This window comes from Heterocephalus glaber, unplaced genomic scaffold (genome assembly GCF_053883595.1).
Source record: "Heterocephalus glaber isolate CG9 unplaced genomic scaffold, H.glaber_assembly_v1.0 deba00001610, whole genome shotgun sequence".
Lineage (NCBI taxonomy): Eukaryota > Metazoa > Chordata > Mammalia > Rodentia > Bathyergidae > Heterocephalus > Heterocephalus glaber.
Genome location: NW_028258381.1, coordinates 32,962,742 through 32,975,128, shown reverse-complemented (window position 1 = coordinate 32,975,128; position 12,387 = coordinate 32,962,742). Strand labels below are relative to the sequence as shown.

General features: G+C 47.5%; 1 long non-coding RNA gene across 1 annotated transcript; it reads right to left on the bottom strand.

Moving 5' to 3' along the window:
- Positions 1-11,049: 11,049 nt before the first annotated feature.
- Positions 11,050-12,357, bottom strand: LOC147822683 (uncharacterized). The gene is made up of 2 exons (XR_015445492.1): positions 11,899-12,357; positions 11,050-11,186 (listed from the first exon to the last, which is right to left on the bottom strand). It is a non-coding gene; the product is annotated as an uncharacterized LOC147822683 (long non-coding RNA).
- Positions 12,358-12,387: the final 30 nt, after the last annotated feature.

The following is a 12,387-nucleotide window of genomic DNA, read 5'->3' as shown; positions in this document are numbered from 1 at the left end:
AGCCTAAGTAAGGGAAGAAGCGCAACAAGATGGTGAGGTAGGGTGTGGTCATCTTGTGCTTGACCAGGAAAACCTGCTCTGGAAACTGAAAACTAAGCCTTGAAGGCTCTGAAATTTAATTTTGTAAGAAAGGTGATTTCCTGTTCTAAATAAGGGTATAAGAAACTCTAGAATCTGAGATGGCCATGGTGGCGCACATCTGTAATCCCAGCACTCTGGGAGGCAGAGGCAGGAAGATTGCAAGTTCAAGCCCAGCCTGTGCAGCTTAGCATGACCCTAACTCAAAATAAAGAATTCAAAGGGCTGAGAATGTAGCTCAGTGGTAGAGTACTCTTGAGTTCAACTCCTAGTACAGACAGAAAGGAAGGAAGGAAGGAAGAAAGAAAGAAAGAAAGAGGGAGGGAAGGAAACAGGAAAGAAAACTCTAGTATCCAACACTCTGAGGTTCAAATGTCAGCTCTTTCACTTAGTAGATGTATGAACCTAGGAAAGTTATTCAACCTCCTGGACTTTAGTCTCTTTATCCAAAAATGGATAAAGGGTAAATGAGGTAATACAGGAAGCACACATAATGCAAAACGGAGCATATGGTAAGTACAGATTACACCATCACTGTCTCCAGGGTCGCTGTCACCATCCCTCTTGGAGCCCAGAGGCCACCCCAGTGCTCAGCACCGAGCCTTCCTGCTGCTAGGCCCTCAGCCTCGAAGATGCATTTCTCTCGCTGTAAAGCTCCTGCCAGACCAGAGCCCTGGAAAATGCCCAGTCCATCAGATCCTTGTGCAAATCTACAACGGAGTGTTGTTTGTGGAAGGCTGAATGAGAAACTGATGACTCAAGATAAGATAGGCAATCAGCTCTGACTCGCAGACTTCTGGTCTTCTTGTAAAATGAGTCTTGTCATTTATTTGACAGTCCCCAGGATTTCATGGAGGGGGAGGGCAGAATAAAGCCAAGAGAGCCCCAAGTGCGGACTTTGGTGTTTATGGGGGCCCAGGACGTGGATGAGCCCTTCGACACCCTGGCTATCTTCCGGATCTTGTCTTCATCCTTGCCAGTTTTTGTTGAATGCCCACCAGCAGGAAGGGGCTCAGGAGTTCCTCCTCTTCAGCGGGCAGTAAAGGATTTATGTTTCCGGAGAATTCAATTCAGTTTCAGAAACTGAATTCAGAGCAGAAATGTGCAATCTGAATCCTCTCACCTCCAGCTGCCCTTTACCCTTCTATCCACTGAGTAGGCAGGCCTGCAGATTTTGCCATCAGAGACCTGGGTTCAGATCTGGCTCAGTGGCACCATACCAGTTCTCTCCTCATTCTGCCAGCAGTGTCACAGGATGGTGGTGGGTGAATGAGACAGAGCCTGTAAAATACCCACGACTGTGTGTGTCTCATTAAATGAATCCCAAGGAACAGATCTGGGCAGGAGAAGACACTGGGATCCCTTTATCTGGTTTATATGGAGCGCTCCCAAGAGTGGGGTGGTTGAAGAATTCGGTTACTCAATGTGCAGCAAGGAGGAGGCGCTGGCCACGGAGCAGAGCAGTAGAGTGGGCCCAGACAGCAGGCGTCTGACGCCAGCCTAGAAAGGCAGGATAGAGACTGGTTACCAAGAGCACATGGGGAAATGAATACAAAGAAAAGGAAAGAAACAGGGAGAAAGGGTGTGTGGGCAGAGAGCCACTGTGAACAGCCAGGCAGTCACGGGGCAGGTATGACACTGCCATGGTGACTCCAGCGCATCCCCAGCTGCACAGAGAACCCCCTGGGGTCCTGCTGAGCTCAGATTCTGCGGTGGTGGGTAGGGCAGGTGGGTCTGAGAAGCTGCGTCACTAAGGAGCACCCCTCTCTCCCCATCTTTCTCTCTGAGATGTGAAACAGGGTCCTACTAAGTCACCAAGTTGCCCAAGCTGGGTTCGAACTTGCAGTCCTCCTGGCTCAGGAGTGCTGGGATTACACCACACCAGGTTCAGGGAGTAGAAATCTCAAGAGCTTAATTTCAAGCTCTGAGTAGAGCTGCATTGGCTCCCATTGTGTACACGGGAGCAGCAATAAGAGTATCACCCTCAGGCTGCCTTCAGAAGAACACGTCAGCCCACTAAATGAAACACCAGGGCTACCATGTCGTTAAATGACCTGAAATCGAGACTGCGGGTGTGCCTGCCCCTTCCCTTCCACCTCTACCCCACACATCAACTCTAGACACAGAACCACGAGAAAACTGTGAGTCACTTATTTCTTTACTCCCAATGCTTTTTACATAGTAGATATTTGATAAATGGTGTTGAATTAGTTTTTTTTTAAGTTTGATTTTTTAAGCTACTTTTAAGACTATTTTAAGGCAGCCAAATTTCTTTTTAATGACTGGTTTATAAGCTTAATGGTTTGCTAAGGTAACTGGCAGGGAGAAGAAAAATTCCAAGTTCATGCAGCAGATTCTGATACTAGTGGCTCATAGTATGAGGTGACCAGGATTGGATTATCCTGTATCCCTGTATGACTAAGACAGCATATGTAGATAGGTACTTGACAGATAGATAATAGATCAGATAGACGAATGGATGGATGGATAGACAGACAGACAGACATAGATCCATAACAGGATGACACCTTAGACCTTGCTAGAGCTGAGATAACAAACACCTGGCCTGAAGACAGTTATTTCTCTCCATTCCTGCATCCATGGCAGACATTAATAATTAATCATAGCACTCTGTCAGATTAATATGGATGAGACTTCAGAATCCTCAGTTTTGAATCCAACACTGGGGTTCTTCACCTGCCCACTGGTGCACCTGTCTGCTCCTAGGCATATCTGACTATTACCATAGTTTTTTTGCAAAATTGTGCACCTGAGACCACTTTGCATCCTATAAATCACAGCTCAGCCTGAATTGTGTTAGGTTTCAGGGAAAACAAGTAGCCAGATGTTCACACAACTGTGCAGAGTAGCAGGAGGACAAAGATTGCATCTGACTCATGCAGCCATTTATTTACTTATTTACTTATCTATTTTATTGTATCATTTTATTTTATTTTATTGCAGTGCCGAGGATGGAACCCAGACCTCCCACAAGCTAGGCAAGCACTTAGTGTAGAGCTATACTCCCTGGTCAGCATTCATTCATTTATTGACCAAACCAGGTGTTAGTTTGACCTGTATTCATGACTATGTCATAAGCTCCTAACGTATATGTTTATGCTTGTATAAGTGATGGATATATGAAGCATGAATTATGGAAAGATAGATTGTTGGATGGACACATGGACAGATGGATGGGTGAATGGATGGAAGATGGAGAGATGGATGAATGGACAAACAGATGGACAGATAGATGGATGCATACATGAATAGATGGATGGATGGATAGATGGTTGGGTGGATGGATACAAGTGGATGATGGATGGATGGGTGAATAAATGAATAGATGGATGGATGGACACATGGATGGATGGGTGGATGGACAGACAGATGAATATTTGATAAGTCACCTCTCTGAGGGTGATGCCTACTAGCCCTGAACCAAGACAATCCTTTCCGGCTTCTATTCCCAAATGTGTTATTTTCTGTCCCTCTTTCTTCCTTTGGGTACACTGTGTACACTTCCCAGGAGTGGCCAAGGGCATTGCTGGCCTTGTCTGGAACATTTCTAGAAATACCTTACTTGGTGCTTCTAGAGCTCCACCCCATCAAGCACAAGGGTTGAGTTCCATCAACAGAACTTATCTCTCTGGAGAAATGACCATGGTCAGTGAGGTTCTGTCTTCTGTGGTCCATGTGAAATTCTGTCTCAGGCCTTTCACACAACTGTCTCATTTAATCCCCAGCACAGTGCAGAATGCAGCTGTTCTGAGCCCATTTTACAACACAGGAAATGAAGGCCCAGCCTTCTGGTCACCTAGATCCACAATTAATACGTTGCAGAGTCGAGATGGGAGCTCATTCTGCCCAGCTCCAAGTCTGTGCTCTGGCTGAGGGGACAGCACACAGCAGCTGGAATCTCCACGAGTCAGGTGAGATGTCAGGAGACTACAGAGAAGCCAAGGTGTCTGCGTTTGTGGCCATGGCTTACAATGAGAAGAATGTCACTTGGTTCTTCCCACGGATGCCAGGAAGGCCAGGTCCTGTGGCTTTGGTCTCCCCACTGGTCAGACTTTCCCTTGGGGTCAGGAAGGCTGGGCCAGTGGAGATTGACAGGGCGCCCATCCCTCCATAAGGGGCAGAGGAGGTTCCTTTCAGGTGTCTCTGCATTAAGGGTTCTGAGGATGAAGCAACAGCAGCTTTGTCAGCATCCTTCCCACCCACCCTGTTGCCCCTCCTCTGCCACCAGCGCCAGAAGCAGCAGCTGCCTTGCTCCAACCTGCCTGCCCTTGGGGGCAGTCAGGGAATGACCCAGGCACTGTGCGTCACCTCAGGGGCCCCAGAGCAGCCTCCACTGCCTCCTCCAGCCTCGGACACCCCAGATCCCCCCTAGCTCCCCAGCTAAAGCTGTGGTGACTGGGAAAGCCCCATTTTGTGTAATGGTTTAATTATCATGTCAATGTGGATTCATTAGCATGGCAGCTGTCACAGCAATTGGGGGAGTCAGGGGACTGTGGGAGCCCTGGGGTCAGCCTAATTGATGTAGTGAACAGAATACTGTATTTCCTCAACAATGGTCGGGTTTCTCTTTTGACCTGGGAAGGGCACCAGGGCTTGCCTGGAATCGATAGCCTCTGAATTTCATCGGCAGAGATGGGAGAGCAGCCCTGGGCCAGGGGCACCGGCAGGTGCTCCACTGCAAGAAGAGGCTGTCACAGGGACAGAGGGACAATGTGGAGGTGGGGTGAGGGGAGTATACCTCCCACTCAGCAGAAAGGATAAGGCCACGTTCATTCCCATAAGGGCCAGGTAGTTGGAGTCATGCTTACTTTTGTGACCCTCCCAACTAGTTCAGGGTGTAGAGCAACTAACTTGGGGTTTTTTGATTGTGGTTTTGTTTTTTGATTGAGTTAAAATGTAACTTTGACTGAACACTGTGTCAGGAACTGCCCTAGACATGCGTTAAATTCTCACAACCTTATTCTGGTTGCCAAGTACTATATGAAGAGTGATTAAAAGCTATGTACATTAAAATTTTTATTACAGTAAAGAATACATTCCCATAAATCCTTCTCAAAATACTCCCCTTTGCTTTGAACACATTTATCCCATTGCTCTTTCTACTTGCTGAAGCAGTTCTGGAAGTCCTCTTTTGTGAGTGTTTATTTTTGTGGCTGCCATGGTGTCTTGAATTGATTGAAAATGTTTACAATAAGTTCTGTCAAATAAAAACATTACAGTGCGTCCTCACTCACCTTACTCACCAGGTCTGGCATGTGTGATTTCTGGCTCTTTCCAAAGTCAAAATGACTGTGAAAGGGAAATATTTTGAGTTGATTCATGCATTCAAGACACTGAGACAGCCAAAAGAGTAACTAAAGACACTCACAAAAGAGCACTTCCAGAACTGCTTCAGAAAGTGGCAAGAATGATGGGATGAGGGTATTCATAGAGAGTATTTTGAGGGAGAGTATTTTGAGGTGGATTTATGACAGTGTCTCTTTTACTGTAATAATTTTTTAATTTAAATATTCACTGTAGTTTTTTTTTATCACAACTCATATAACTAACTACTCCAAGTGTCTGAAAACAATTATTTGCTGTAACTTATCTCACCATTCCACGAGTTGTGCTGAGACAGAGGACTGTGACAGAGGCTCTCTGGAGATGGAGGAAACAAGAGGTATGGGGTTCAAATCCAGGTCCTCCATTTAGTGATTTTGTGATTCACTTTAAGCTGTTGGAAGCTGCAAAGAGGGAATTATACGATCTTTCTTCATAGAATTGATGGGTGGTTTAAACAAGACAGTACGTGCAAGGTGTCAACTCAGAGCCCAGCCACAGAAGTGCTAATATGTGCTCATTGCATCTGACACTTGAACCACCCTGGAACAGTGACAGGCAGGAAGCAATTCTCATGAAAGGTAGCAACGCCCATGGTTCTATAGTCTGTGACATTTTAGATAAACTCCGAGGCTGTAGTTAATGCTGTAGGCATGATGCAATATGGAAAAGATAAGGCATGTGCACTTACCTCATGTTAAAAAATGGGACTGAAACCTACTCCCAAGAAGCTGCATGAGTGTGGGCATTGACAGAAGTGACATTTGTCAAGACCCAGGTGCATAAAGAGTACTTGATGAATTGGTCACAGCGATGCACGCCTGTAAAATCAGCCCTCTGGGAGTCTACAGCAGAAGGGTTGTTAAATTTGAGCCCAGTCTGGGCAATTTAAGGACTTAGCCAGCCCCTGTCTCAAAATAAAAAATTTTAAAAGGACTGGGGATGTAGTTCAGCGTGAAGGCCTTGGGTTCATGAAGCTACCTAGCTCTCACCTTGCACAGAGAATTTAAGCTGGAGGAGAAAAAAATAAATTCATGTATAGAATCAACAGATGAAAAACCTCAAGTTCATTATTTTTTAGCAGAAATTACATCTAAAAACAAGTTCCACAGAGGCAAATGTGACTCCATGGCTGGGAATGTCAGGCAAGGAGCATTAGAGTTCCATGATGTTGTGACCTAATACTTGTACAATGAACTTTCAAATTCAGCCCATCAGATCTTCAAGTGAATGGACATTCTTCATGCCAGCGATTGAAATTTGACGCCATAAGGTGCATTTGTATGATGTTCCAGGCATGGAGCAGCACACTTTGCATGCACAGTAACTCCTGTAATCCTCACAGCTAACCCACAAGGCCAGTCCCATTACAGAGGGTCCCCCAAATTACAACAGTTCAACTTAAGATTTGTCAACATTATGATGGTGTGAAAGGACCCCTCCACAACCTTGCTAGCATAGTATTTAATGCATGAACTGTTCAGCACTTTATTATAAAATTAGCTTTGTGGTAGATGATTTTGCACAACTATAGATGGAGGTAAGTGTTCTGAGCTCATTTACAGTAGGCTGGGATAAGGTTTGATGTTTGGTAGGTTAGGTGTAGAAATGCATTTACAGCTTAAATTTTTAGCCTGTCATGGGTTTATCAGGATGTAACCCCACCATAAGTTAAGAAGCATCCGCATTTCCACCATTTTCCAGGAGGGCACAGAGAGATTGGAGGTGCCCAAGGTCACACGCTGGCACCCTGTGGAACTGAGCCTGTCTCTCTCCACAGCCCACACTCTTAACCACATTGTCTGTGAGCAGCAGATCCAGTCAGTGTGTGACTACTTTAGAGAAATGACAACAGGCTGGAAAAAAACCACTGCTCTCAAAGCCAGGGAAATCTAAGGAACATTGGAGCCAGGAAGTCCCTAGGTTCAAATCCCAGCCCCAGCCCTTGGGCAAGATACTGGTGAATCTATGTGAGCCTTTGTCTCCTTGTCAACAAAGTGGAGATGCTAACAGCTCTGCCTGTCTGGTTCTCCCGTTTGGAGACTGAATTACACAGTGTACATAACAGTTTAGGGCTGGACCTCACACATGGTAGCTGATTAATTATTGCTCATTTTCTCCTCTTTAGAACAGATTTTCTCTGAATTTGGGGGCTCATTAGCATACTTACAATAGATGTTGGGAAGTAAAGGGCCCCAGGAATCTCAGTCAGTCTCTGTCATCCACATGAACCCTTGATAAACATAGCTGACCCTGCAGCTTTGTATGTGCACCCACAGATACAAGTGAGTGCAGACCAAACAGAGAAACTGCACCTGTACTGAACATATTGGCTTTTTTCTTGTCTTTATTACCTATCTGGTGATCTAGTCATATACTGCTCGCACCATAGGAGGTCTTGAAAGCAATCTAGAAGTGAGTTCAAGTATACAGAAGGGTAAATAATGCCCACAGGTTTAAACTCAGTATTTCTTTTCCTCTTATTCCGTGGTTTCATTTGTTACTCTGCCCAAACTGCTTTTTCATGTCCTTAGGCCACACTTCCTGTACATTTTTTCTAACTTTGGGTGATCTGCTGACTCTCGAAGGCTACAGCCTCCCTCTCCCTCCAGCTCTGACACCGCTTTTTGCAGTAACCAAATGTCGCCTCCATGTCTCCCTGCTGCCTTCCACTGGGAATGATCTCTTTATCAATAATCCGACCCTAGAAGCCCAGCGGGTGGCTTTTTAGTGCCCCCGACACCATTGCAGATGGGGGTTTTGGATCCCCAGTGTAATCTCAGCCCGAAACGTTAGCAGGAGCCCCACGCCGCTTCAATTACCTCCCTTGGCCTGTCAAGACCACAGCGTCTCAAATTCAGTTAGCTGGTCTTTGGGTCTCAGCCAAGGCCCAGCCTCTGCTCCTAATGACAGCCAGCTAAGGGGACACTGAGAGGGGCTAAATTCAATTTGTAGCCCTTCTAATGAGATTAGGGGAGCAGGGTTTTTTATTTTCTCCAAAGTTTGCCATGGGCAGGATGAAGGATGGTCCAGGCAGGGGCTGTCAACGTCAACAAAGGCTCTGTGCCGGGGGGGGGGGGGGGGATGGGAGATGAGGGAGGGAGAGATTTTCCAGACAGAGCCAAGGAGCCCTGAGTGAGCTGCCCAGCAGGTGGCAAGGTCTGGTTGGCAGAGTGTCGCTCTGTGGCTACGATACAAAGTCAATAAAGAATCTGGAGGAAAGGCGAGGGTCAGATGGAAGCAGTATTCCCGGTACTTCTGAATTCTCTTCCACCCCTGTGGATTAATTTTCTAAAAGTCAGTGAGCAAACGATAGTTCCTAAAATGAATCAATGCAGAAGCATCTTGGCCCATAAAGGAGCAAGGTTCCTCCTGGTCAACTGCCTCAAACACCAGTCCTGCTCACCTCTTGGCTGAGCAGACTTGCCGACCTTCCAGATGGGTGACTCCCATGTAGCCGGGGTCTCGAGCCAGCTAGCACCCCAGAGGCCCACATTCTGTTGTGGGTGATGCTGAGGAGCTGAGAGGTACTTTAGAAATGGGGTCACCGGGTGAGGTGTGATCTGTAAAATGTGTTTGCTGAGTGTTCAGGTCAGCGCCTGCTTGTATTTGGCACCATAACCAGGGGGAAATGCTGTGCCCCTCTGCGTAGCTTCAGTGCGGGTGTAAGGACAGAAGGAATTGCGTAGGATATTCTTCTGGAGGGATTAGAGGAAGGTAGAGAGCAAGCCCTTTAGGAAATCCAAGCAACCTGCTTTTTAGGAGATGGCCTTGGGCCGTGCCCTGAAGAGGATGGTGCCCAGGAATGCTGAGGAAGGGGACCCAAATACTGGCTTTATAACTGACAGCCTCTGCACTTCTACTCAGAGGCCCGACTGTGCCCTGTTCCTAGGCTACTCCTGATAGAGATGACAGGAGATCTGATCTCACACTCTCAGGACCGGCTTGTTCTTAGAGTCCTCAAAGACAGTCCCCATGCACAACAGAACTCCTGCCCCACTTCCAGACCCGAGTTCAGACCAACCCTCCATTGGTACAATGATCCCAGCCTAGACCCTGACATCTCAAGTGGGCCAGGGCTGCTACGTCCTCTCCATGTGATTGGAAATGGGCCTCACACCTTTGGTCCGCTGTTACCCTAGTCTCTGCCTGAAGTCCTGTCCCTTATAGACAGATAACCAGGGACTGTGACGTTGCTGCCCCTCTTGTACTTCCCTTTACTATGGAAACCAACCTCAACCAAGACCTTTACTCAGCTTACACTGGGCCCACATGGGGTAGGGTAAGAGCTTCGTAGGCACATGATAGGCAGCATTATCCTGGGGATGGGGTGAGGCGTGATCAAGATTTGAGCTTGGGGTCTTCTCTGACATAAGTGGCCAGAAGTGGGAAGGCATTTTTCATAAAGGGAAAAGCTCGCTGCCGGGATCGTGTTATTGGAGCTCAGAGAGCAAGAGTTTCTTCTCTTTCATTCACTCCTGATCATGAAGCTTCAACTCCCAATGCCCACCAAGCTCCAGGTCAGCTCTTTGGGACCTTTGGTCACCCTGGAGGCCCTGGTGGAGGACTTCCCAGTCTGCCCATCTAGGGGAAGATGCTGGTGACGTCCACAGACCAGGAAGGAGATCCTGCTGGTAGCACAGTCTGACCTTGGCCATCAGCCAGATGAACTGGAGAAATCCTACAAATCCCAGAACCCGGAATAGCTCAGGGACAAGAACTCTCGGGGAATATCTCACATGCAAAACAAAATGCAAAGCTCCTCTGGGCCTGTGCAGGATCAAGTTGAATTGTTAGGCCTGGACTGAATCGCTTCTCAACCCAATCCTTACCAGTCCTGGGCTGCAGAGAGAAATGACCCCAGATGCTGGGATTCCAAGCCTGGGAGGGGCTCAGTTCTATCCCTTTGGGACTGCTTTGCTATTGTGGCTACTTTTATGTTGTGAATTGTTTCTGCATTTTTTATGGTATTTTTTATCAACTTTGATTGAAATTCCTGTGAAAAGACCATTCTGTTTTGCAGGAATTTTTGTGCCATGAAGTGACAGAGACATCAGAAATTCAAGCTGAAGCCTGGGGTCACCCCAGCTCTCCAGTCCACCTTGGAGGTCAGCCTGTTGAAGTCCCCATAAGGAAGACCTGCTCCTGCAGGCGCTTCGGGGGCCCAGCCAGCATGTCACGGGGAGGCACACAGGACTAGCCAGTCTCACCCAGAAACTCACTTTAATAAACCCTTTACCTCCTGCCCATCTCAGGCTGACTGTGGTGGAGTATTATCTAGGGGAAGAAGGAAAAGACAAGGATGGTGAGGATATAAAATGACCAGTTAGCAAAGTATGATGCTCATTAGTGGGAAACCTGTTCCCCAGGAATCAAAAGTCTTTGCTGTAAAGTACATTTTTAATAATAAGTGATGTTTATGTCTATTTTCTTTTTCTTTCTTTTTTTCTGGTACTGGGGTTCAAACTCAGGATCTTGGACCTTGCACTTGCGAGGCAGGCATTGTGTCACGGAGCTAAATCCCCGGCCCTAGTGTCTATTTTCTTATGTGAGTCTTATGAGTCTGTGAAGACATGACTGTCTTATTCTGTCCAGGCTACAATAACAAAGTATGTACCACAGGCTGGGTGGCTTACAGCCAGTAGAAATTTATTTCTTATGATTCTGGAGGCTGAGAAGTCTAAGATCAAAGTGCTGGCCAATTCTGTGTCTGAAAAGGGTCCTGTTTCTTCCTGGTTCATGGGAATCATCTCCTTGACGTGTCCCTACAGGGTGGAAGAAATAAGGCAGGTCTCTGGGTACTCTGGTAAGGGCACTAATCTCACACATGTGGGCCCCACCCTTATGATCCAATTAGCCCCAAAGGCCCCACCACTATTGTCATCTCATGGTGATTGGATTTCATCACATGAATTTGGGGTGAAGAACACAAACATTCAGATCATAACAGTATCCTGTTTCCACTCTAGCGATGAAGAAACAGGGCCTGCCCCCCGCCCCCGACACCTGAATGAGTCTCCCAAGCTCAATCAAGAGGGAGTCTAGGATGCAAGTCCAGTTCTGTGTGACGCTAGGTGCATGGCTGTGGCCACACCACCATATTTTACCTCAATACATGACCTTGGTGCATAAGATGGACTGGTCTCCCTCCAGCCCCAACTTCACCCTATGCAGAGCTCCAGGTTCTTTTACCCATCTTCTCAGAGGAGACGTCAGGGTCCATTGGAACAGAGTCCTCAGGGATTCCCACACAAGCAGGGGCAGTACCTCACTCCCATTTAGGAGCCCACTGAGTAGTTGGGGTATACCTCAAAGAGCCCCAGACTGGCTCCCAGCCCTCTGTCACCAGCCCCACCCTGTGACCTGGAACAAGGAACTTCCTCTCTCTACTCCCAACACCCCCTCGGCTCCGTGACAGTCCCAACACTGCAGAGTCTCATTCTTTAGCTGCCAAATCTCACGCATTTAAATACTTACATATTTTTCTCATTAGCTACAAATGACTTTGGGCTTCTGTTCCCCTCCTCTTCCGGGCCCCTCTTCTCCATTTGCCGCCCAGAATGCAGCTGCCCTTTGGTGCAGTCACCAGCATTTTCAGATGCAGAAGCTCCCTCCAGTGCCTGCTGCCTTTGCTGATGACACCCCAGGGCTGCCCCTCCCAGGGCCATGCCAGACCCCAGGACGGAGCCCTGGGTCTCTTCACTTTGCGCCACACTATCACAGAAAGGTGGATTAGAAGTTATCTCCGTTCTGCTTTCTCTCAGCGCTCCTTGGCAACAGAGCCACCTCGATATAAATACACACGAGAAACGTGCGTTGCCTCATACTTCCAGCCGAGGCCTGCAGGGCCCTGGAGCAGATACGGCCAGGGAGCAAGGACGTCAGGAGATGCTCAGGGTGAGGAGGAGCGCCAGCCATGCTGCTGCAAGGTCAAACACAGCACCCATCAAATAAAATGCCTGTGAT